Source organism: Tupaia chinensis, unplaced genomic scaffold (assembly GCF_000334495.1).
Source record: "Tupaia chinensis unplaced genomic scaffold, TupChi_1.0 Scaffold000099_1, whole genome shotgun sequence".
Lineage (NCBI taxonomy): Eukaryota > Metazoa > Chordata > Mammalia > Scandentia > Tupaiidae > Tupaia > Tupaia belangeri.
In genome coordinates this window covers 6,224,873-6,246,399 of record NW_006159563.1, presented here as the reverse complement: position 1 = coordinate 6,246,399, position 21,527 = coordinate 6,224,873, and the positions used below count along the sequence as shown (strand labels likewise).

General features: G+C 42.2%; 1 protein-coding gene across 2 annotated transcripts in view; it reads right to left on the bottom strand.

Moving 5' to 3' along the window:
- LHFPL2 (LHFPL tetraspan subfamily member 2) overlaps nt 1-21,527 on the bottom strand; it is a 164,755-nt gene that overhangs the window by 76,712 nt on the left and 66,516 nt on the right. For both annotated transcript variants that reach the window (XM_006143526.3, XM_027769960.1), the window contains exon 2: nt 16,455-16,513. The gene's annotated coding sequence lies outside the window, so the exon portion shown is untranslated. The remainder of the gene's footprint in view (nt 1-16,454; nt 16,514-21,527) is intronic.

The window sequence follows — 21,527 nt, the reverse complement described above, 5'->3', positions numbered from 1 at the left end:
AGACAGACTCTTGTTCTTTTTTTTTTTTTTTTTTTTTCTGGAGAGGTTTTTGCTATAGGGCGCATGCGCTCGCGAGACAGACAGAGAAAGACAGAGAGACAGTGAGAAATCACCCCCCTGGAGGGGATGGCCATGCCACAATCCCTTCTCTTCTGTTCTCCTCTTGGGATCTTGGGCACACAAGCACCCAGCATGAGTTTTAAGCCAGCGGATCCGGGACGTGAACCGCAGGAGACTTTAGTTCTTGATGGGAAGAGCTGAGGAGAATTTGTAACCATGTTCAAACTACCATATGTCAGCATGTCCCCAGTGTTTCAGAGTAACACAAGTTCTGGGACATGGTTATAGGCGCTGAGATCAAAAGTGATCCCAGGACAGGCACTCGAAGAGACATTGCATTTATTAGCATGCTGAAATCTGAGTAGGACTGAAATAAAAATAAAGCCTGTTTAACTTTGTTGAATGATTGACAAAGAAGTTTACAGAAGTAGATGAAGACCACTCTCCTAAAATACCATTTTTTAAAGCTTGGTCATGAATCCTACGTATTTCAAAATAGGTCAAATTTAGTATATTTTGTCTTTCTGTCTTATGAACATCCAAGAAATGCCACATATGTACCTAAAAAACTTCATATATATGCAAGTAACACACAATATGGCAAGGTGGAGTTTTCAAACTAACCGTCGTGACGTCATAACTGTCACCTCTCAGCTCTTTAGACATGAAATTCTCACTCATAATCATTTGGATTGGCCTTGGAAAAGTTTCCCAAATGTTGTTTTCACAAAGGTTTGGAGCCCTTTTCTTCAGGTACAATATTTTTGAGCACTGACAGAAATCTAGATACCTACAAAATGTTAAGATCTACTCTGATCCAACTTCAAAGATTTAAAATCCAGTGACAACAGCATAACTTTAAGCGAGGACGGAGCCAATGACTTTCCTTCCACACATGGCTAATGGAATCCTCTACTTACCTGCCTGTTGTCCATCTGTAGCTCAGTTAGAAAGAGAAAGCTCAGAGATGACAGGTGGCGTGGTGGTTAATGTGCTGGACTCCCACCTGGCTGACCTAGGTTCAAGTCTCGAACCTGACAGCTTGTTTTCTCACTTTCCTTTTCTCTCTGTTTCTCTCTGCTCAAATTGAAATAAAAATAATAATAAATAAAATAAGATAAATAATTATTATTTTAAAAAGAGAGAGAGAGAGAGAAAGCTCATTCATCCTCAAAACCAGGTTCTTCATTGGCGGCTCTCAATAGCTACCATAAAAAAAAAACAAAAACAAAAACAAAAAAAACAGTGATCTAAAACTCTGGTCATAAGGCCATGATGGTCCCAATAATGGGTCAAGACTCATGAGCGGATGAGGACCATTTTGATGAGAGAACTCACACAATTAAGAACAATCAAGAGCCGTCTCCCCAAATTCAGAATCCAACCCCCCATGTCACCTCTTTACACAGAAAACACGTGGTAGCACAGTAAAACGCTGACTGCTAAGTACAGGACTGAAAAGATATCTGATTTACTTTGGTATTTACTCTTGGCCTGCCGAGTAGGACTGGCAAGGGGAATCAAGAAGGGTCTACTCTCAACTGGCTGCTGGGACAGTTTCCTAGAAATTATTATTCTTACATTATTTCTTACACTTTTTCTCTAAAGGACAATGATTCACTCAAAGATTCAGAACAATCAGGGGCCATTTACTAAACTGCACTCAAGATACACATTTCTTACTTTGGTGTCAAATATTTTGAAGTGTTTGTCTAATATCGTGAAATCATCTGAAGGGAAACCTCTCTTGGAAAGCTGACTGTGATTTCAAAGGGTGGGATAAAAGTGAATCTACAGAGGAATGGGGAATTCCACAGGAAAAAACACTCCATATATGATAAAGGTGGAAGCAGAAATTCCTAAGGGAGAAAGATTAGTGAGCTCACCGGTCAGTCTGAAAAATAAACAAGGCTCTACAACAAAGCCATTTGGGAAATCTTTTTGAGTGGACAAACATCAAAAGTTATGCATGGTTTTGAATTTAAGCAGTAACAGGTCAGTCGGTATGAGGACCCAGTTAGGGGTGCCTATCTCTATCCTGAAAGAAATATACTCAGTCCAAAATTTGGTGGGATGTGACTGGGCCTACCATCTTCAGGGTTCCTGGAGGTATACCTGGCAGTAAACTTCAATTCCTCCTCCTAATGTACCCTGAGAAATGGCCCCATGAGCTGTACACCACATTTTCCTTCCCTCTACCAAGGCAGCTACTGCATGAGGAACACAAGACAAAGACAGCAACTGGAGTTTGCTACGTTATGTAATATGGCGGAGAGGAACATGGCGCCAAGTTAGTGCTCTGTGCATTCGTAAGCCTTCTGCTAAAGGATTCTAAGAGCCACTGTGCCCCTTGAGCATGGCAAAGACTCCCACACACTAGTGCTGTGAGAGAACTACTGCAGAGAGGGTTAGGATAGAATAAGCACATCCATTCTGTCCACCACTAAATCCTGCCAGATACTTCCAGAAACATAGAATACTTAAGGTGTGTTGGGTGATAGGAAACATATGGCAAGGGTCAGGTGGTGGAAGCATGACTGGATGCACATGGTAAAGGTCCTGGCTTTACACCCAGGGACTGCTCTGATATGCTGGGGGCACCCACATGCATACATGTGCTCCAAGCTGGCTGAGACTGGAGGTGGACCGCGGTGTGAGGACGCTGTTAGGAGTGCCTGTCTTTCTCTCAGAAGAAATATACTTTAACAAAAATACATTGCAAATAGAGGATAAATAATATATTTCAGGATTGATGAAGACCACCTGCAGGGACTATGTCAATTTCTCCTTCAACAAGGCATCCATACAGGACCACCGATCACCCACTGGGTGCAAAATGCTGTCTAGACCACCATAAGATTATGTGTTTGGGACTTAGAACCCTATACAGGTTCTACAAACTCCAGTCATCTACCTGCACCTGAGTTATTGCTATGTGGTGGGGTTTTTCAAGAGAACCTGGACATGAACCAACAACAATGGTTCAGCCATAAATGCAATACTCTTTTTTTAACTTTAATTTTTTGGAGAGTTTTTTTTGCTATAGGGCATGTGCACTCACCAGAAAAGAGAGATAGAGAGATAGAAAGCAAGAAATCACCCCCTGGGGGGATGGTCATGCCTTCTCCTCCGTTCTCCTCTTGGGATCTTGGGCACGCATGCACACACGCCCGGTGTGAGTCTAAGCCATTGGGTCTGGGACTTGAACCGCAGTCAACTACATGGGAGTCCAGCAACATAGCCATTACACCAACTATTGGTCCCTATTTTTTTAGTTTTTGCCATAGTGCATGGAGAAAGACAATGAGAAGAAAAAAAGAGATCACCTCTGGGGGGGATGGCCATGCTGCACTCCCTTCTCTTCCACTGTCCTCCTAGAATTTTGTACATGCAGGCACATGCATACAGTGTGATTTTCAAGCTTCCAGGTTTGAACTGTGGTCAGTCAAGTGGGAGTCCAGCACCTTAACCACACTATTCTACCTGCTGGCTCCTGAGATACGCTTTTTGATATGCATGTAGAAGAGACAGTAAAAGCAGAGGCAAGGCTCTCTGGACCTTTGTAAGGTGCCCTCTACTGCCTGCCTTCACAAGTTCACACTTTCCAACCAATCATGCCAAACCACCCACTGCTTCCTGACCACCCGCTGCACATCTGTGCCCCCTGCATTTACCCACATTACCTCCGCCTGGGCTGCCACTGTCCTCCTTCATCCTTCAGCAAAAGTTAGTCATCCTCAAGGCCCAATTTAATGTCATACTTACGGTATGTCTTCCCCAAGAGGTAGAACTGCTTCTTCTTCTGTCCCCAACATCATTTACCACAGTGGCAGTGACTTCTCTGCTTGTCCTCTCATGGGTAGACTGGGGGCTTCTGAAATTAGTTACAATGCCCTACTCTGTGTTGCTTCTGCACCCTACAATAGCTCTAAATGATGAGAAGTCTGTAACCTCAAGATCTTATCCCCTAAGTGACCAGAATAACAGCCAACAGGATATTAGGGTACATTTTCTACTTAAGCGATACCAGCAAGGCATTCGCATTAATATAACAGAAAGGGGTAGAAAAAAAATCACACCACATTGTTTTTCAGGTCTCTAACAGCACTGGATTCCACCTTCTTTCCTTCCCAGGAATTTCCCCAAGTAATGAAGGTGGCTCTGTTCAGACTTGGCTGGACACACACTTCCGTCAGATTTTTGTTTTCTTCCAGATCTGAGTGCATGGAAAAAATACTGTAATCTCCGTGTGGGCCTGGTTAGAGCTCTGTAGGCTGATTAGCACTGAGGAAACATGGAGCCTACGAGGAGCCCTGAAACCCAGGCGTCCCATCCATCACTGTACTTGCTCCCCAGCCTTAGTTACGGAGGCGCGGTGTGCCATGAGGGCTGACACAGACAGCTCTCCGCGTCTCCCGCACCAACCGTTTCCCACTTCGGGATCAGTGCTATCAAATGCTCAGCATCTTTGCAATTCAGTCTCGCCAGTGCTGATGTAGTTTAGGTAAATTTTTAGGTAAATTCCACTAGCAGTCTCTGAACAAGTTTTGTTTCTGACCACCTGAGGCGTCTCCTTCAAGTAAATGTGCCTGTCAGCGTTACAAATGTGATGCAGGCGGCTGGCATTGTCGACGCCACCTCCCCTCTAGGCTCCCCATTCCTGTTCATGCTGACAACCAGCACACAGGCCCCCACCCCAGAAGCTCCTCTTTGGCCCCAACAAGAGTGGTTTCTAAGCGCTGGTCTCCAGAGCAGCATCAAGGACAGATGTGAGCTGAAGGAACACATCCCAGCCTCCTGGCCTCTCCCATGGGCGGATTAGGAAGGATGAGTCCTAGAATTCACCAGGGCCCAAGCCCCAGGTGTGCACAGTTGCTACCTGTTCAATCGCTTCCCTCCCTGGCTTTCTTCTCTTCCTTATTCCCTTAACAACACTTTCTGGGTGACCTCCCTAATAATCTACTTGGGCTTGAGTCTTTGCCGCAGGATCTGCTTTTGGGAAACCCAGCCAAAAGAAAGAACTCAACAAAAGCAACTTGATCCAGGTAAGGAAAGGTAGATAAGGGGATGGCCCACAGTCAGGTGCAGCATTTACTCACAGTAATAAATTACTGTCACACACGTTTGTGCTTAAGAACCTTTCGGTGCCACCGTCAGCCTGACAGCCTTAGGAAGTGGGCTGAGTTGTCTTAAATCTCTGGGAATTAGCGTGTTATATGTATTCTAAAAACAGATTGGATTTCAGGAGCTGTTTCCAACTTCCATGGTATTAAATTTCCTTTTATTCTTCCCAGTACCATATTTCTAATAAGCCCCCAAAAAAACTTACCCCTGGGGAAGGATATTTTGCTATCTTAATAAAGTTTTCCAATTCTTAGGAGACAAGTCACCATATTTTCATTCTCAAAGATATTAATTTTACTCCCCCAAAGAATCTTAGGAAAATATTTGTGTTTCTTGCCTGAGTTCCCTGGGAGGTAGGCTGAGAAACTAGCTAATAAAGGATAATTCCAATATAACAAAAGACAATACATATTGGAATATGGAAATAATTAAGACCCAAAGAAAAAACATCAGGCCCTCAAATCAAAAGCCCTTTAAACTAGAAAGATTTGTCCAGGGTCTTTCACTTGACTAACAGACATTAGACATTATTCAAGGTGTATTTTACTTTAAACCTAAAAGGGAGGTAAGAAAAATTCAAGGCTTGTAGAAAATTCACATTACAAAAGGTAAGTTAATAAATGAAGTCACATCACACTAATTCATACACAGATGCTATTAAAAGAGCAGGCCACGCAAAATACCAACTGTGATTTTAGAGAAATCTGCTTTACCATTTGTATGAATCTATCTAGTCAGGAAAGTATTCATTCCTTCTGAAAGATGGAGATGGAACAGGGATGCAGATGAGGGATATGAAGGAGGTGGAACTGATAGGACATCATGTGTGCAATGAGATGTGGGCAAGGGAGAAAGAAGGCTTCCAAACGCTGCCCAGGTGAATGGTTTCAGGGGCTGGTGTGGTGTCTTTTACTGGGAGGGGAGTCCAGTGACAGGACCAACCAAGAAGGAAAGGGTTAACTCCGGGGCACATACTGAATTAGCCATGCCAGTGGAGAAGACCTCCCACCCCCCAGGGGCAGCTGGCTATGTGGATCCCCAACTTGGAGAAGTAGTAGTTTGGCCTGGGGTGGTCTGGTTTGTGGGTATAGTGGGAACCCTGCAGTGGGCTTTAGATAATGCAAGAATTTGAGCACAAGGAGGCCAAGGATTATCTGGAAATGGTGATTATAGAGCGGGCAAAAGAAGGCTGCTGGGCAAAGAGAACAGACAGAAAGAGAAGCAGGTAAGAAACACTCCATGGGGTCAGCGAATGCTTTACGAAGAGCCAGTGCATTGTGTGTGTGTTCTTCTGATAGCAGGAGTGATTCCTTGTCTGCCCTGGACAGGCAGAAAGGAATGAGAAAATCAGGGCAGGACAAGGGTGATAATGGGTGTCCACCAGGTGCAGGTGAGGTGGGACTGTGGGTCTGGGGGCTCAATGGAGAAGGCTGGCTTCCCAGATTATAGCTCGCATACTAAGAAGCCACATGCAAACTTTTCACTGTGTTCTCTTTAACATTTCCACACCTGATTTTTCCTTAAACACAGGACAATTTTGCACACAAAATTAACAATTACTGATCAGATAAAACATGTAAAGTTATGCATCTCAATAAGCCTTTTTAGGAAAATGGGACAAAGTCACAAAATGTCTTAATGATCACAAATGACAGTTTTGAATAAAAAGAATAACATGAACAAATGGTCCACAAAATTTTAAAAAATGGCTATTTATGAAAAACATTTCATTTCATAAATTAATAAAAAAACAACAAAAATTAAAATGAGATACCATTCCCAGCTCACAAAATGGTGAAGGATTTGTGTGTATGTGTTTTAGGGAGAAAAAGGGGAAGGAGAAAGCACCCCGAATGGGCATGGTCATGCCACAATCCTTTCTCCTTCATCTCTTTCTGCCTTTGGGATTTGGGACATGCATCCACATGTGCCTATCAAGTTTCTCAAGCTGCCAGTTCCAGAACATGAACCACAGAATCAGCCATGTGGGACTCAGCGGCCCCAACCACTAGACCACAGAGCTAGCTCAAAACTGGTGATGATTTGAGAACTAAATAGTAACTCATTTTTTATTAGAGTGTCATAGAAGAAGCACCCTCTGAGAAAAGAGACAAGGAGTTTCAGGAGGTGAGGAAGTTCTTGCACGATGTGCAAGAGGAAATACACACCATGAAAAAGGATCAGACAGAATTGTTAGAGATTTAGACTGTAATACAGGAAATCAAAACCTCCCTTGAAAGTATTAAAAGCAGATTAGATGGTGCAGAAGAGCGAATCTCAGATGTAGAAGATAGAACCTCCCTCAGTATGTGAGAGCTGTTGCTTGACTTCTAGAGCCTATTAGCGTTTAGGAGTACTGGGGAATACTGAAACGGAATGCTTGAGCAGGTGAAATCTCATCTTCGCTTTGAGATGTACAGATGGTATAAATATGAAGTATACCGCATAGATATCACAGCAGCCAAAAAAAGGCAAAGCAAAACAAACAAACAAAAACTGTAACTACTAGGGCTCTGCAATAACGACTTTCTCTACATTTTACAAAAATGCCTGCCAGTTTCCAGATGGACAGAAAATGGCAATAAACTAGGTGTCCTGACCTCGAATAATGGTGAGGGGCCTGTGAGAGCACCAGATTGCTCTCCTAGGCTGCCTGTCTTTCCAGTCCATAACCAGGCCATATGAGGAACACTGAACTGGACTTCGATTGAAGCAGGGCTGCAGTGTGAGAATGAGGCAAGGAGAGGAGTGCAGAGGTGAGGCAGTGAGTGAGAACTAGCCCTTTCAGAGGAGTCACTCCAGATTTCCAACGTGGACCTGCAGTTGTATTTGCCTTCACTGAGGAGAGAGATGGCCAGGCTATGAGTTAACGACAAAGGTGTCCACCTCCAAATAACAGAGCTGTGTGTACAGAACAATTTGGACCAAGACTGAGTCCGTGTGCCAGCCCAGAGGCATCTTTTCAGACAGTCCTGGGATGGCAGCATTAGGTACAGAAATGGAAGTCAGTCCATCATTCCAACTTGCCTGGTACCCTGGCACTTTCATATGTGAAGAGCTGTGGGTCAGAGGCTTGGGGGGGGTGTTAGTGCCAAGAGTGTCTAGGAGAACAGGACCCCTGTCTGACTAGTGGTCCTGCTTAGCATGAGAGGAAAATGATTACAAAACCTTGATAGTGATTGAATTAATCCAATAGGGAACATAGACTGAGCAATCTTAATTCAGTAAGATCAGTTTCAGCTACAAAGTCATTATGACATTTTAAAGAGCAGATAAAGTTAGGGGGACGGCAGGTGGTGTGGTGGTTAAAGAGCAGATAAAGTTCTTTGAGGGCAGCATCTTGGAACTTTGAAGGTATCTTATTGCACTATTGCTGTGGTTTGACATGAAAATGACATAAATAAATAAATAAATAAATAAATAAATAAATAAGTATACAGCTATTCTTCCTTTGTAGCAAACGTCCTATGAAAGCATACATACATTTTAAAGCCACAATCAGGGGGACCACTCTGCATCAGACCAGTGTGTGCTGATTCAGCTGAGTTCAGCAAACCTTCTTTACTAAGAACTTTTTTTTTTGGTGAGGCTTTTGCTATAGGGCGTGTGTGCTCGCCAGAAAGACAGAGACAGAAAGTGAGAAACCACCCTCCAGGGAAGATGGTCATGCCACAATCCCTTCTCCTCCATTCTCCTCTCAGGATCTTGGGCACGCACGCACACGCGCCCAGCGTGAGTTTAAGCCACTGGGTCTGGGACTCGAACCGCGGTCAACTACATGGGAGTCCAGCGACATAGCCATTATGCTAACTGCTGGCCTCTCTAAGAGCAATTTTAAAAGTGAATTGTTAAAGTTAAAGCTTTCTAGGTACGGCTAATGGCATTTCTTCGGGTAGACAGAATGACAACAGGAGCACCAGCTGGAATCCAAATCTACCTGCTGGAGAATTTGCACTGGTCTTTGGCATTCGACCACAGCAAAATGACACCTTTACTGATACAGATCATCCTGTGGACTAGTCTCATCAGAGTCTAGAGGACCAGAAACCCCTGTGCAATAAGCCAGCAGAGGCCCCAAGGTCACGGGAGAAGGGGCACTATGTCACAGCATGGAGAAGAATTCTATTTCATGAAGGGAACACCTGCGTTTTTTGCATGTTTGTTTGTTTGTTTGAGAGAGATTTTTGCTATAGGATACATGCGCTTGCCAGCAAGACACAGAGAGACAGAAAGTGAGAAATCATGGCCACACTGCAATCCCTTCTTCTCTATTCTCCTCTCAGTATTTTGGACACATATGCACACGCACCAGGCATGACTTATAAGCTGCTGGGTTCAGGACTCGAACCATGATCGACTATGTGGGAGTCCAGTAACGTAACCATTATGCCATCTGCTGGTTCTGAAAACCTGCATTCTTAAGTCCCAGCTTCATCTCCTCTCCCCAAAGCAGATGACTTCTCCCACTTCTCAAAGAGAACCAAAGCCACACATGAAAATACTCTTTTTTAAAAAAAAAAAAAAAGAATTATTTTATTTAACTTTTATTTATTTTAATTTGACCAGAGAGGGACAGACCAAGAAAGTGAGAGAGAGAGAAAGTGAGAAAGCAAGCTGCCAGGTTTGAGACTTGAATCATGGTTGGCGATGTGGGAGTCCAATACTCTTAATTACCACACCACCTGCTGGCCCCTGAAAATACTCTTAACAGATATTCCTTGTACTCTAAGCATACCTATGGCAATCCCACCCTTCCCTGCCTCAGAGCTGCTTCTGTTCCTTTCCAAAGCAAACCCCATAGTCACCTGCTCACCAGGGCTATGCTTCACTGGGAGCTCTAACACTCCCACCTATCTCCCAAACTTCCCTTCCAGCCCTCATTGCTTATTGCCCAGTGACCCTTCCTACCTGGTCTTCCGGTTTCTGGTCATTATGCTACCAGTGGTGCCTTCTTGATGTTCAAATTCACTTCTCTGCTTAAAAGAACATTTGTGGCATCTCAGATTATAAGGGGTCATATTCCCAAAACTTCTTTATAGACTGGGAGTGACATTTAAGTCCTCATCCACTCCTCCATTACCCAATATAAGTGGTCAGGTGCCATGCTGGGGAGACTGTGATGCACTGAAGCAGAGTGCCCTCCAGAGAATGATATGGAACCAGCTCTGTAGTCTAGCCATCCATTCAATCAGCATTCACTGAGCACCTATTGCTATGTGGCAGAAGTTGCACTGGGCACGGAGGATATTTCTATTATTCATATCTGCCCTCATGAAGTTTACAGGCAATCAAGGAAAGCAACTATTTTATTATTATTTAAACATTCAATCACTATACATCATTTAGATTGTAAAGAGACTTTACCTAGCATGATACACATCTCAGTCCAGTTGAGAATACTATACACATCCTCATCAGCAGATAACAAACTATATCTGTGTGCCACAAATATCTTACCTCTCCATTTTTCCTCAGATTTCTTTCCTGCACTCTTCCCCTCCTATACTCTCCTTCCACTTGGTCTCTAGTGTCCATAACAATTTTTAATGCTTTTATGTCTTCCAGTCTTTCAGTCTCTAGCATAGAGTGCAGTCTGTATATGTTAAGGAGGCATAAAATGCCTCTCTTTCATAGCTTGATTTGTTTCACTCAGCAATAAGTCTTCCATATTCATCCATTTTCTATCAAATTCCAGGGCAAGGAAAGCAGCTTTTAATAGAGAGAGAATGCCCCTGCTGGGGACAGCCCCTAAGAGTCTCCTACAGAATGGCCTAACCAGAACTTCTTACTAGAACAAAGACAAGCTGTCAACATGCTAGTAACAAAGTAAAAAAGGACCATATTCATGTTGTCATTAATGTATTTCATTACTTTGATTTGCTTTTGGTAAACGTTGAAAATCACCATCTATTTCCACTTTATCAATTTCCTATCCAGAGTTGACACATTTCATCCAATTTACCCTCACTGAAAGAAGTCTATTACACCCTTTCTTATTGAGTGCTTCTCCGCATCTATTAACTGCTCCCAAATTGTTGGTGTACATGACTTCTATATTTCAATACTGTAATGCTGAATAACAGTTAAACTATTCAAGGGAACACTACCTTTCTTTAGCTAAATATTCTTCATGAAAGTTGATGATGCTTCCTACTAAATAGAGATGTTATCCTGCTTTGCTCCCAGACAGAGCTTCCAGCACCGGGAAGCAGACCCTTCCACTCACTGGCTCAGTCTAGAAACGTGTGTGGATGACCATGGATTCACCATTGCTATCATGTGAAGCGGTAAGGTGTCAGAGATCAGCACTTAGAATGGGAGAATTCTAATGAGGACAGTAACTGGCATTTACTGGCACCAACTGCATAGAAATAGATTCACAGTGGTTAGTAACCTGGCCACCATCACCTTGTAAGGGACCTGGCCCACACTCCATCCCAGACCAGTATGAATCAAACACTTCCCGCTACCTCTTAGAGCCCACATAAGTAAGTGCCACTCACGGCATGAATGTGAAAGAAGTATACTGATAACCTGGACTGCATTATTGTCTCATGTTGCATTCAAATGCTGGTGACGACTCATCCTCTAGCCAGCCACCACTCCCCTGATCACGGTAAGAAGAGTGCTGACTCGCTGTGAGTAACCAAAAGTCATTTTTCTCTAAATGACAGTTCCTGGACTGATCTCCCTGCGCATGGTCCAATGTGTCCTGGGGAACATGGTGCCTATAACACACACTAAAGTCAACAGTTACCAGAGAAGCAGAACGTTGGGCTGAAAATAATGTTTGGGTTCAAATCCTGGAGGGCGGTTGGGAGGTGGAGGGCTGTGGAAGCTTCACTTGGTGTGCTTTATGAGGAAGAAGACCAAAGACCACAAGGACAGACAGCAAAACTGAGTCCACAGCTGCTGTATGCCTTTTGTCTTTGTAGTTCAAGTATATATTTTTTACTTCCTCGGATTTGTTGATTGACACACTATGAACAAAAACCTTAAAACAAGGAAAAAAATCCACTTTTATCATTTTAACAAACTATGGGGGAAAGTAGTATTTTACTTAATATTAGGTTGTTGGGAAAGTCATGATGTATCTTTCTATACAAAAATGTATCATGAGTTTCCCAACGACCTAATAGACTACTAGAGATCCAATTTTTTCAAGGGCCTTTCATTGCAGCTCTGTCCAATAGAAATGCCAATCACCACGAGCCAGGCATATTATTTAAAAATGTTAGTAACAATGTTAAAAAGCAAAAAGAAATTCATTTTAATCATATATTAATTTAACTCAGTACGTTCAAAATATCACCACTTCAACATGTAAATGGCACAAAAATTATTAACAGGATATTTACATTCTTTTTTTTTTTTTTTTGAGAGAGAGATTTTTGCTATGGGGTATGTGTGCTCACCAGAGAGACAGAGAGAGACAGAGAGAGAAAGCGAGAAATCACCCCCCACGGGGGATGGCCACGCTGCAATCTCTTCTCCTCCATCCTCCTCTCAGGATCTTGGGCACGCACACATATGCGCCCAGTGTGAGTTTTAAGCTGCTGGGTCCAGGGCTCGAATCATTGTTGACTATGTGGGAGTCCAATGACATAACCATTACACCATCTGCTGGTTCCTACATTCTTTCATTCTAATGCTGACACTTGAAACTGCTGTGCATGTTTTGTACTTACAGCCCATCTCAACTCAAGCATACAATTTTTATCAGAAATAACGAAACTGGTTTAAACTTTAAAGAATTTACATTTGAAAAAGTAGATCTGTACATGTTAGTTCCAAATCTGTTCCAAAGTTTCCCAATAACTCATCAGCTCAAAAATGTTTAAACAAAACGTAGAATTCAGTGTCTCCATTTTACTAGCCGCATCTCTAGTGCCTAGTAGCCACATGTGAGGAGGGCGACTGAACTGGACAGTGCGGGTGTAAGTAACACTTGCAATCTGCTCATTCGGTCAGTTGTAGTAAGAATTCCCCCAGGTGGGGAGGTAGCCATCCCTAGTTCACTTGTGAAGCAAACCCAGGAAGACCAGAAGACCCACTCCCAATGCAGCAACACTTCCCACAAGGAAGTCCCACCTTGTAGGGTCACCCACAGTTATTCTGGAGATAATCTTCTCTGGTCCAACGTAACATAATTTGATCTTTGGCAAGCCAAAGTTCAAACTTGAGGGATTTTAAAACCATGGATACTTTTCAAGTCTGGTTCTTTGATTCCTTTCTTGCACCTGGAAGAATTTACCAGCATACTTACTAAGAATCCCCAGGTGCTAATAAACAGTTCCCTAGACCCCACACTACACACAGTCCCTCACCTACTCTGAGAGCAACCCAAGGAGCTAGGTGAGAGCCAGAGGGTGTCAATAACGAGTTCAAGCTCAGAGCCTAATTGTAACGGGTGCAACCAGTGCAAGGATCAAGCCCAGAAAATCCTTCCCAGATTTAAAAAAAAAAATAGTTTGCCCACTAGAAACCCTCTTACACTACCACACACTCTAAATCTATACACTTCAAAGCCTTCCCACAGTCCTCACAGACTAGGCAGGCAGAACAGGGCAAGGGCTACTTTGCAGCTTGGCCTGGGAGGTACAAGAGGTAAGGGAGTTTCCCAGAGAGGTGAGGAAGAGCCACAGAGCAGTTCCTCAGCCTCCACTCCAGGGCTCTCTCCAAGGAACACAGGGACAGGGAGTCAGGCAAGGGGGGTACTTGTTTCCTACATATCACTTGCATTCCCATCTTCCCTGGGGCCAGTTCCCAAACCATTCTAGGAAGGAGGGGTTGCCCACAGTGCAGAGATGGAGTCCACTGTGCGAAGACCTTATTAGGCTACACAGCTGGGATGTCAGCCCAGGTCTGTGTCCAAGAGCGGGGAGGGGAGTTGGGGAGGTGGGGGGGTAGGGAACCTCAGCCAAGGACTACCTGACGTCAAGGCTCTCCCTAAACTGCAATCCTTGTGCTCAGGAGAAACCTATCCACTTGATGTGGAGTGACGGTCTAAAACAGAAAGAAGATACACATTTCCCTGTGGTTCAGATGCAACTAATTTAGAATGACCATTCCTGTGTTTATCTGACTTGATAATGTTTTACTGTATTTGTATGAGATGAATTCACAATTTCAAGACTGAACAAAAAATATATGAAAGCTGCTGGCTTTATTGGGTCAAAATCTTTGGAGAAGGGGATTTCAAGGGAGAACGTGACTTGGCTCTTGAAGGGACTGGCAGAATGGAATTGGCTCTTCCCCAAAGCAGGATTAAACAAGCCAGCCTGGCACCAGTCCGGGTGACCATTCACAATGGAGGACGAAACCATCATTGGAACACACAGGAAATACAGGGCCACTTAACCTGAGTGTTCACATGTGACTCTTCACATGACAGGCAATCATTCCTGTTTCCACACAAGCAGACAGCACCTCTGAGGAGACAAAAGCCCTGTGCGCTAGCACAGACCTGTCCCTTCACTTGTAGAACCGTGTGACAAAAATGGCCTCGCTATCAACCCCAATGTCACCTGGCTGATAGGCATCTACAATTTTGGACCTGAATAATGTATGGCAGAGTGTTATTATCAGCCACATTTTAGACAGGCTTATAAGAGTTTGGTACCAAAATCACATACAATAAATGTCTTATTGGCAGCACATAGAAAAAGGCATGTTTTTAAATTAATAATCTTTATTAAGAGAAAATTAGTTTCACTCATCCCATTAAATAAATAAAGAACATATACTTAAAGACTCTCAGTTTAATTAGGGACCAATGATCAGCCTGCTCAGGATAGTACCTACTGCAGGTCAGCCCTGGCTTTCCCATGAGAAAGAATTCTGCTCAAATAACTTCATAACTCACAAGTGTTTACAGTTCCTATTAAAAAAAAAAAAAAAAAAAGACCTAAGCTTCCTGACTTAAGTAGTAGTAGTTGTTAGAACAACTTAATGACATTTCAGAGGTCAATAGTTCAATTCACAACATAAGAACAATTTTTCCTTCCCTACTAGAGTCTATAAGCTAAAATAATGACCTTTTGACCAATGAGATGGTATCTGGAAAAAAACTGTGCAAACCCCCTGCACATGGCAAACTTTCCTGGATAGGGTGTCAATCAGCCCCAAATCCATACCATGGACTGGCACTTTTGATCTAAGCCAAATCCTCCGGTTTGTATCAAGACTCCCCAGAGGACCTCACTGAGTAAGACTCCCTTTTAGGAAGCAGAGCTGGATCAAAGTCTTTTGGGAAAACCATGAAACTGCACTGCTCTATTTGTTCAAATGTTTCCTATGGACTACTCTATCCATATTATTGTTACTAGTATTTTCCAAAAGTGATCTTTGTAAGTTAAAATCTGTAAGTTCATCGTAAGTCACCTATTAGCTGATTATTTTCAATTATTCTGGCTATCCTTCTATGTGAGCTATCACCAAGTGCTAAAATGAGCTTTTTTCAATTAGGCATCTCTACATTCCTATCTGAGAGAAATGGTAACATATGTTGAAGGGTCTACAGAGAAGCTTAAAGGGAAGACAACTTACAGCTTAAGAGTCAGCTATACCCATTATAAAGAGACTAGAAACCTGTCTATGAATGGTGACAGCACAAAGCATGTTAGAACTGAGACATGGAAATAACAGCATTAAATAGAATACCATTTATAAAATGTCACATGGTCCTTCACAGTGGGGACCCCAGGCTATGGGCTGGTGGTGGTCCATGGCCTTATGGGGGCTGGGCTGCAACTGGTGCCAGTCTGCCAGGCCACACATTTGGGGATGGGTGATGCACCCCTGAGCTAGGCTTCATCTGTATTTGCAGCCACTTCCTATCCCTCACATTGCCACCTAGGCTCTGCCTCCTGTCAGATAAGCAGCAGTATTGGATTCTCATGTGAGCACAAACCCTATTGTTGTATGATTGCTTCACTACACACTGCAATGTGGTAATGGCTAAAATGGGGTGCACGATGGATATGGTGCACTTGGATCATCCGGGGACCAACACCCACTCCTCCCTGTCTGTGGAGGCATTATCTGGCATGAAGCTGGTCCCTGGTGCTGGGAAGGTTGGAGATCACTGCTTTACAAATGTATACGTGCTTATCCAAGTGGCGCTTTTAGCCTAAATAAAGGCTGTGCTTAAAATGCAGGGGCCACAAGTTTGAAACACTACCTCTTCTTCAAGAAGTAAGTTGCCACTCACCTGGAAAGTGTTTCCAGACAACCACCAACAATATGGGCATCTGATTTTATTGACTTACCTATTTATATCTGTAGGAATACTGAGAAGTCTCAACGAACAACTTTAGGAAAATGCCACCTGGAGAAACAAAGTTAACAAAGGGTTAGATTTTAAAAACAACAAAACACAAAGGTCACCATACAATGTACATTATATCTCATTAAAACATGCGATGTTTCAAGTATTGGTCCCCAGGCTGCACACAGTTCAACTTGCATTAGAATGAAGCTACTCCTTTCTGGAAACATTGATTTATTAATGTGGGGTCCAAATCACTGAAGAGTCCGAAAAAATGGAAGATGTCAGTAGGGAATGTACTGCCCATAAACACTCTCTAATGGATGTAAGGGGACATCCATTCCTGTCCTCTTGCAATGGGAAATGTAACTCGTGTCCTTGAGGGCACTTTACAAATGACCACATAAGGCTCAAATAACTCAGAAACAAATTAAGGAATGAAAAATGAAATTGTGGGTGAGGACCCTAACCTGGCAGCACTGCCTGCCTTTTTCTCTACTTAGTTAACTTTTTCTAAAGCTAAACTCACAAAGACGTGAAAGACTGGAGAGACAGAAAATAACCATTAAAACTCTAACACAGTAAAAGGAAAGGTGAAAATTAAGAATTTAATTATTTGTTTATTCAGAGAAATCAAGTATTTCTTTTGGTGGTCTCAAAGTCTTTAACCTCTAGGAAATTTTAAACCCATTCATTCAGTCACAAAACAGAGAATTCCAAAATATTTCTTCAGCATTGCTTTGGTATATTAAACATAAATGTTAAAAACTACTAATAAAAAATATCAGTGACCACGTGCTGAAAATCTTTCCAGAGAATTCCAAAATATTTCTTCAGCATTGCTTTGGTATATTAAACATAAATGTTAAAAACTACTAATAAAAATATCAGTGACCATGTGCTGAAAATCTGTAATGTACCTGAGACTATTTTAGGCACATCTCAACCTTTCCAGACAAGTATTATGTCCATTCACAGACGAGAAAATAACTGATCATAAATGAAGTAGGGGAAGCCACCCCAAGATCCCCCAATATGACCCAGGGTTTCTAAATCATGCCCCTTCACCCAACCACATGGCTTTACTCTTGACAATACTCCTTCCAGTCTACACAGTCTTCACATACACAAATAAAAATCAGAAATTTCTTAATATGAAATTAAGAAATTGGCTAGTAGATAACATTAATTTTTCTTCTTGCATATTTACAAGAAATTTTTTCACTTAAAAATGATCAGGTGAAATCATGCTATTTAGGACTAGAATGTAATACTGAATTAGTACATATTTAGAAACAAAGGGTTTGGAGTTGGAGAAATACTAAAAATACAATTAGAAGTGATGAAAAACATTGAATTCTACATAAGGTAGATCAAACAAAAAAAATCAACAAGCTCAACTTGCTGAAAAACAGGAAAATAGGAAATATCCACATGCTCATTTTCTATTTATTTATTATCATCATAATCTTGTTACACATGCCCATTTTCTATAATCACTTTCAAATATAGCCAGAGGCTGACAAAAAAAATCTGTAATATAGAGCTACAAACATCCACAGTTACATTCACATAGATAAGTAATTTAATACCACTGTTAATCTAAGCTGTACTTGTGGTTGAAAAGCAAAATCATTTTAGTTTAGTAATAAACTTGAAGATATTAGAGGATAGTTACTGGGTTTCACTGTATAAAAAATACATAAAAAGAGCTCTCTCTCTCTCTCTTTCTCTCTGGTGAGGGTACATTAGCACATTTTAAAAAATTATAATAATAAATAAAGTTAAATAGATAATTCTTTGAAAAAATACCTAAAAGGGGGACCAGCAATGACCCAAAAGCTGTGAAGAAAAAAGGCATTTAGTAATAAATTCTCAGTATCATGATTCAGCTTTTTTGGCCAAAAATTCCCATCTTATGAAACTGATCCATGAAGCATGGAGGTAAATACCAAAAAGTTTAGCGAAAAGAAAAAGCAACTGGAAAGATAAAACATGGCAATTCTATTACTGGGTTTGGTTGGTACACAAGGTGTTATTTTTTAAAAAATGCAATGTACTAAACTGTGCTAAGTCATAGAGCCCTCAGAAGTTCACAAAAAATAGTTACTGCATGAGGTAATAACTGTTAGGCACTGTTCCATGTACTTTATAGAAATTCAGTCATTTCTTTCTCATAAAATCTTGAAGTAGGTATTAGTATAATTCCCACTGTAAAGATAAGAAAGTAGGCAAAGAGACGTTTAAAGAACTTTCTAAAAGCTTCATCCTGGAAGAAGTGATGTTAAGATTCAGATCCATAAATATGATGCATTTACTCTAATAACTATATAAAGCAAACTGCTTCATTTTAAGTGTAAAGGAAACAAATTCAGAGGAGTTAAGACAGCCTTCCTCAAAGTCCTACTGCTAGTCGCGAACAGAGGTCAAGGTTAGAACCCAGGGTGTCTAACAAAAAGCCTGGCGTGGCCTTTACATTTGCTTTGTTTTTTTTGTTTTGTTTTGTTTTGTTTTTGTTTTGTTTTTCTTTTTTTTTTCTTCAATTCTGTAAATTGATGTGCAATTCAACATGGAGTGTGTGGTGCCTCTACTCACTGAGAAGACGCTTTAGCTTCCTAAAGTGTCGCTTCAGCCGTGGCGACTGTGAGTATATCAAGGATAGCACACACAGGTGTCATGCTGCCCTGTCATCATTTTCCATTTTCCAATGTGTATTTGTAATTTTTCACTTACTAGTTCTTATACACATGGGTTCATATAAAAATTAGAAATAGTGGAACTTATTGTCATTCTTTCATTTCCATGTTTGTATACTAGTCTGCTTGGCCATTTACATGTAGACACTGTTTATCCCTGCAAACATCCTAAATAAAGTTATAACTACTGTGTTTTTGCACATCAAGGAGTTAAAAGTGTTGGCTTCCCATTCATATCCATTTGGGTTGCATGGCCTCCTGTTCCACTTCCGGAGATCAGGAGAAGAAACAATAGCTGCCTTTGGTGTCCCAGCACAGCACTCATGTGACAGGCACCAGCATTTATTTACTGAATTGAACTGCCAAAACAGGAAGCCGAGTTGTAAGACCCCTCTCAGTTACAATTTTTTTTTTTTTTTTTAAGTTTTGCTATAGGGTATGTGTGCTCACCAGACGGGAGGGGAGTAAGTCATCACCTCCCATGGAGGATGGCCACACTTCAATCCCTTGTCCCTCATTCTCCTCTTGGGATTTTGGGCGCGCATGCACATGCATCTGGCGTGATGTTCAAGCGGCCAAGTCCGGGACTCAAACTGTGCAGTCAGCCACGTGGGATCCGGTACCTTAAACTCCGTGCCACCTTCTGGCCCCCTCAGTTGCAAATTTCTAATATGTGAAATGTCAGGATTCGAACTGTTTCATGATACTTACTCTGTAATAGCAGAGCCAAGGAGTAAAAATTACCTTGGAAATTACACGGATACATTTCAGCATCATGAAGGAAAATCTTTGCAAAAAGCAGTCACCCCACAGTGAGGCGCACTGCCTCTGGGGGTAAGAGCTACCCGTGGTCACAGAGGCCACCAAGGAAGAAGTCCCCAAAACTGTCCTTAAACAGGGAGCTCCTTCCCTGAAAGCTGAGACCACTCACTGGGAAGGGAAGAATAGGAGCTGCGGGGCAGAGACTGTACTATTCCACACTTGCTGGTCCATTTTCCTCTGTGATTCACTCCGGATCAAAGCTGGCTGCAGCGTAGGTGGGGATGGACATCATTTCTTCCCATCTTGCAGTCTAGAACTTTGAGCAGCCTAAGCTGAATCTAATAAGTGCTAGAATCCAGGCCCCAGGAAGGCTCAGTCTGTTTTCAGCAGACACACTCCCTAAGGCGCTGTTTACATGAGTTAGCTAAAGGAATAATTGTCCAAATCCTACTTTACTGTGCTCTGTTGATAAAACAAATACTTGGGGAAGTTTGTCCACATTTTCAGGGCAGTCAGTGGCAACATAATACACACAAAAGGAACTGCTCGACTTCTACATCCAAAACATAAACTGCGGCTCAAACACTAGGTGGTAGCTTTTTTTTTTGAAAGTCACAAAAATACATTCTCAAGTCCAGAAGAGCCCTCTGCTTGTGTCTTTCCCTTTTCCCAGCCGTGTAACAGAAGAGGGTCATCCACTTGAAGGATTGCTGAACCTTGCAAGATTTTCAAGGAAAGACATGAGCGTGTCAAATTTCACGAACCTGTCTACCAAGTAGAGAGTGGCAGGTTGCCAAAGGCTGGACTGTGTTCGCTCACACGAAATGCCGAGAACTTGAACCTCTGCAACGTCCGCCCTGCCACTCAGACACAGCGGTGAATGACTGAAGTTCAAGTTTCCGAAGACCTCACAGATTACCAACCAAATGGTACTAATCATGAAAACTTCCTTTTACTCTTAAGGAAAGAGAAACTCCTTGATTCAAATGTGACCACATCAACATGAAGCTAATACAGAGCAAGTTTTTAAATATCTAGGTGCGCCAGCATAGCCTACCAGCGTGCCAGCAAGTCAGATTCCATTATGTTGCGCTCTGACAAGTGAGGCTTGCGCATCCAAACAGTGCTATTGCTATTCACACCTAGCCAGGACCATGTTCATTCACATTACTGTAACCCCTTTCTCAATATTTAGCTGTAAATCTGCGGGGCCAGGAGCTCCTGGAGAGCACAGCTCATTCTGCTCATTCTGGCTGGGTCCTCTCTCTACCGCTTGCACTAAACGCAGTGGGTGGCACAGAGTAAGCAGTTCAGAAATGTTTACTAAGTAACAAACAAATGGATGACTGCACTAAGAATGTTTCCAACACATAGAAAAGGCAGGCTGGGGGGAAGAGAGAAATAGCCAGTTAAGGGGAGTGGAGAAAACCCCCAAGCAAAGATGACAGCGGGAATTCCAGAATGAGAGAAAAGTACAGGAAGCAGACATTTTTGTTTCATACAAAAATTTTAAAAAATATCTTATGCTATAGTTTATGAAGTGCTTAGATGGTAATATTCATATTATATAACTCAAATTTTGAGGCATCTGTCTTTTGCACTATACCCTTGACATG